At 35.7% G+C, this 5736-nt stretch overlaps 1 long non-coding RNA gene across 1 annotated transcript; it reads right to left on the bottom strand.

The window, feature by feature from the left end:
* Nucleotides 1–1365: 1365 nt before the first annotated feature.
* LOC117437031 (uncharacterized) lies at nucleotides 1366–4885 on the bottom strand. Its single transcript, XR_004550335.1, has 2 exons — nucleotides 4826–4885; nucleotides 1366–1478 (listed from the first exon to the last, which is right to left on the bottom strand). It is a non-coding gene; the product is annotated as an uncharacterized lncRNA (long non-coding RNA).
* Nucleotides 4886–5736: the final 851 nt, after the last annotated feature.

Genomic DNA, 5736 nt, shown 5'->3' with positions numbered 1-5736 from the left:
GAATAATTATGTAGTAATCATAGTTTGGTTACGGTTGGAAACGGTCTAAAGATCATCAAGTTCCAACACAACTGCCATGGGAGGGACACCTCACACTAGACCATGTCACCCAAGGCTCTGTCCAATGCAGATTTACCTTCATTATCCTCGATTATGTTCAGTAGAATTTGTGCCTCCTGTGGAAAGTCCCACTATGCATGGTCAGTCAAGTAAGAAACTGATTATCATAGCTTACAACATTATACAGCTACTTCTTTAAGTCTCATGACAGCTGAAAAAAGAATTAAAAGAAATGGTTTTCCACACCTTACAGGCATTTCAAAAATGTACTTACTCTATTTGACATTATACAAAAATTATTAATTTTCAAACATTTTTAGAACATTTAAGATTATTTTTTACAAAGTTGAAAGATGAAGAGAAAAACTTTTAAAGGTAATTGCTTATTTTAGAACACCTAAAGAATTTTTTTCTCCTTTTTTTTTTTTAATTAACAATGTTTTGTATTCCGCTTAATTCCTAGGTATTTGGACAAAAAGGACAACCTGGTGGTTTTGAACAGAAAATATTACCTTTTTTCCAGACTGGTTTCACAGAATTTGTTAAACAAGCTCTGCTAAAACTACTTCTGAATTATTTTTTCTATATTTATTTTTTCTATAGCTTAGGGGTCAGTAAGAATATAAGGCCAGGCCCCATTCTCAGCCTGATACAAATTGCATAAATTCAAAGTAACTCAATATGAGAGAATGGTTTCTGTTGCTTTCAGTGAAGCTACACTGCCCAGATATTTTTGTAACAATATCTCCAAGTCTATTGTCTCTTCAAGGGATCAGTCCTTTCAAGTGGCTCTGATTCTTCTAAACAATGAGTTAAAACACTCATGACTCTACAGGGGGATAGAATAACATGCCCATAACAGAAAAGTGAAACAGCATAAGAATTACATCTGTCATATGTTTGAAAAGAAATTAAAATAGATGTAATTTTTAGCATGATGTTTTTTATTAACATGGAAAACAAACATGTTATGATCCGTTCTTGAGCTGTGTTAAATTCCAAATTTTGTATGGTAAAATTCTGCTCTGGAAAAATTTGTCATAAGAAAAATTAACGTTCCTACCTGCTCACAGTGCTCACAGAAATCTGTCCAGAATCTATGTAAGTCAAGTAATTTGTGTGGTTTGTTTAACCTTTTGGAGCAAAATTTACTTTTCTGTCTACAGGATTTTAGTCTCTGGAGTACTCCTAGATTTCATTTTGTGGCCTTCAATGACAAACCCCAAATTTCTGCCTCAATGTAGCTTCGCTTTAAATGAAATAAAATAAAACAAAATAAATAATAAAATAAAATAAAACAAAATATTAAAAAGTCAAATAAAATTCTAATACTCACAGCAATAGCAATAAGAAAAAAAAAAGGAAAAGGCTTTTTTGGAGGTTGTGATTCTTTAAGAGTCCTCAGTTGGCACCAGCCCCTAAGAAATGAGGAAATGTCAAACTCAATAACTATAGAACGGATTGAATAAGCTCACAGAGATGCAACATTGGAAGAAGTGCTGACTTTGATTATTTCACAACTGCTAGATGTGTCATTATAAACTGGAAGTTAATCAATTCTGAAAGTAATTGTGGAACACAGTTGGGAAAGAAAATCTGAACTAAGGAGGGGGAAAAGTATGTTCTCAAGTGTTGAAAGAGGGACTCAGCACATTATGTTAAAAAAAAAGAAACAATTTTAATAAAGCAGATGTTGATATAATATCTGGTACAAAATACTTATTCCTGATTTTGAACAATGAACTAGTCTGAGATGCACATCCTGAAGCTGGCAAGAGTAGCAGTAAACCCTAATCCAGATAAAGACAAAAAAAAATCCTGTGACTTCTAAAAGGTGCACTGATCCCATGCAAAAAAACAAACAAACAAAAAAAAAGATAGATTTTTAATATCCCAGAACTATGTCCTTGGAACTGGAAGGACAGAGGTAATTGGTGATTTACTGTGTATCATTTCCCTCAGTTCAGACTGTAGTGGAGTTTCTCTTTAAAAAGGTACCCATGTGACAAAAAAGACCTAAGGAACCACTTATCCACAAAATTTAAGTACTTGTAAGACTCCAATTCTCATTTTGTTATGTATCTTACAATATTCCATCTATCTACATGCATGCATACGCCAATCATCCTCCCAACTGGAAAACAGAGGCATGTGGCAAAAAAAGCATGATATACAAAGTTGCCCATAAGCTCATGGCAAAGAAAAATCTTGTCTTCCGCTGTTTGTTTGCTAGCCTCTGGATTACTCACTACAGTGGAGGAACAAACACAGTTCAATCTCAAAGTTTTTTTAATATTTTTTAATAAGGTGGTTCACTTTTCTTAGTATCTCTGATACTCTCTTATGTTTTATGAGCATCCATTGATGCAGAGTCTGGAATCCAGCAGTGAGAACCATTGTTCTGGTTTCCATAACGCATGGTATTTTCATCAATAGTTTGGTATACATACCAGAAAAATGAAGTACAGGATACTGGTGTTTGGGATACTTCCCTGGCAAGCAAGATTTGAGAGCATAAATTTCTTCAGGCAAAGAAATTTGATCCCCACAGTCTAGGTTAGTTGTCTACCCATTGGCAAATTACTCAGTCTTCTCATATCACTTTACTAAAAGCATTTGCAAACCTCTTGAATTTTGTAAGTTCAGATGCTGAAGGTCTCAAGGGTCTGAATACCAATAACTGAATAACAACAGTTGGCCACTTGAGGTATCCTGCTTTCTGCTACCTCTTACCTTGAGCACCCAACTAAAAAGTGTGTCTCTCCCTTTGTGTCTTACTTGCTGAGTTTTGTGTCTCACCATAGTAAACAAATAGTCAAACAATTATTGTCCTAATTTTGAAGCCTGCATTTTTATTTTTTTTTAGAGTTACAAAACAATGTCTAAAATAGAGCTTTCAGATGAAAATTCTGTAGTAAAATCCATAATTAGGTTACTCAGAATCGATGTCAGGCCTCACAGTAGAACAGACACTGATGAAGTTTTCTTCAGCAAAATTGTGCAGTTATGTCAGTTCAAAGACAACATCAGAGAGAGAAAAAAATTAAACTAATCTAAAATTTGGATTTGCAAAATGCTTTCTTCTAGTGATGTAAATACAAACAGCATTTTTTGGCATTGAACTTTTTGAGGAGATTAACATTTATTGGCAAGTATTCTATGTTCTAAAAACTTCATCTGCTTAAAGTTTAAATCTCATGCATCTGTTTCCTTCTGACATGTTACAAGAATAACCACATGAAATTTTTCATTGCTCAAGTAGCCATTATTTTTAGTTATAATACTCTTTCAGTCTTAACTGGACTATGCTCTGAACAAAACAATATCTTTATTTATAGTTTTCAGTATTAGGCCTAGAGAAACATTCACAGTAAATGAAATAATTACATTCAAACAGCTCTACAGTTACAAGCGTACTGTAGAGATAGATTATGTATGTCACTCATTTGGGGCATTTGTCTAAATTGACAGTTAGTTTACCTAAAAGCACAACTAATCTTTCAATTTCTGCACTGATTTCCAAAGAACTGAAGATTTTTAGTACTGTGAGAAAATTTCATCAATTTCTTGCAGTTATTCTCCTTTTTTAATTTGCATTTTAACAAAATGCTGAGAATTGAACAAATACTTCCCTGTTGCACTTACCCAGTGAATCTGCATAGGCTTCTGATGATATTAATATTTACCTGCATTTTTCTTTAAATATATGTTAGTGTGACTAGTGACAGCATTTAACAGTGAACACACCCCTTTATAGCAATACTCCAAATCTGAAGAAACCTGGATGGAGAGGTCTGTTCTTAAAGGAATTAGAAGGAAGGAAATCAAGCCCAATCCTGCACATACTTGAGCACCTGCAGACTTTAATGATGTGAATACTCAGTTGGAGATCAATAACAAACATTTAGCATAAAGTTAATGCATTTTCCAGTGATTGCAAGGTCAAACTCACGGCTCCCTATTTAGGAAGTAGTGCCACCTTAAAGTTATCATAGAATCATAGAATAGTTTGGGTTGAAAGGACCTTAAGATCATCTAGTTCCAACCTCCCTGCCATGGGCAGGGACACCTCACACTAAACCCAAGGCTCCATCCAGCCTGGCCTTGAACACCACCAGGAATGGAGCATTTACCACTTCTTTGGGCAACCTGTTCCAGTACCTCACCACCCTAATAGTAAAGAACTTTCTCCTTATATCTAACCTGAATTTCCCCTGTGTAAGTTTGAACCCATTACCCCTTGTCCTATCACTACAGTCCCTGATGAGGTCTACAGTAATGCAATTGAGGAAAAGATTGGTGTTTCTCTGGCACTTTTTAGTTCAAGATCAAATACCACAATAGTAATCACATTTGCTAACTAGTTAACATCAGTAGAAAAGCATTCTGAAATCCTTTTCTGAGAGGCACTTGTATTTACCTGTATTACTGTAAATTAAGCTCTGACTACGATGAGAAAGAAAACAAAACAAACCAAAACTAGACAAACACAAACACATCCAACAAGCAATCAAACAAAACCCCAATGGGTTTTCTTTTCACCTTCAGAATACTTCTGTAACGCACCCTATAACACATATGTAATAATCACTTTCCCACATTTCACAATTTTCTCGTCCCAAGCCACAAGCCACCCACACAGCCAGCAGCCACACTGGAAGACAATTCATAGAGCAATGAGCATTTTATCTGCTTCTATTATAAGCTTGCATTGTTGCATAAAATCAATGTACTGGAGGGAATATATAGAGAAAAATGTTAATACCTCATTTACTTTTGCTTACATCCCTGCAGGCACCATGAAAGTTCAGAACACAGACCACAGTCCCATTCTGTGCAAAAGATAAGAAAGGAAGTAACTGAAGTTTGTTGCTGGATGATGCAAGCAATCAGATGAAATAGAAAAAATTCCCAGAACCAAGTAGGAAGTTGAGCTGACAATGACATGTTGGTAGAGAAGAAAAATGGCAACATGCAGAGTTTTGTTCTAGGGCAGCTGAGAGTTGGCTAGCTTTTCCTGCACTCAGCAGGATATAATTGCAACACAGAAGAGCAAAACGAACAGCCCATGCAGAAGTGACTTCAAGAACATATCATATTATTTGTTTTAGTGTAAGCATTCTTTCACTTGGCAGTTCTATACTTGAATTAAATATATTCAGCTTTTTCACTCTTCTTTTCCACTGTAGAGCATGAATTAAGATGTCAGCTCCTCCATTTTTTGCCCACATTCAAGGCAGGAATATTGCACTAGAGGCATGATGAAAAAGAGGATTCATTAGCAGGAAACATCAATATACTTTTGTGACTTTAAATTCCAATCATAAAGGAGAAAATGTGCGGTATCAATGGCATAAACAAATATATACTTTGCAGAGGAACATATCTGATTCTGTATATATGTGTCCTGGGTTCAGCAGCAGCAGTAATTTTTTCTCCTTCTTAGTAGCTGATGCAGTGCTGCGTTTTTGACTTTCAGCCTGGGAAAAGCGCTGATAACACCAATGTTTTTAGTTGTTGCTCAGTAGTGGTTACTCTGACCAAGGACTTTCTCAGTCTCATGCTCTGCCAGGGAGGAGGGGAAGCCGGGAGGAAGCAGAGACAGGACACCTGACCCAAACTAATCAAAGACATATTCCATACCACAGCACGTCATGCCCACTATGTAAACTAGGG

Source organism: Melopsittacus undulatus, chromosome 1 (assembly GCF_012275295.1).
Source record: "Melopsittacus undulatus isolate bMelUnd1 chromosome 1, bMelUnd1.mat.Z, whole genome shotgun sequence".
Taxonomy (NCBI): Eukaryota; Metazoa; Chordata; class Aves; order Psittaciformes; family Psittaculidae; genus Melopsittacus; species Melopsittacus undulatus.
Note: the sequence above shows the minus strand (reverse complement) of the source record. Positions and strands in the feature narration are given on the sequence as shown.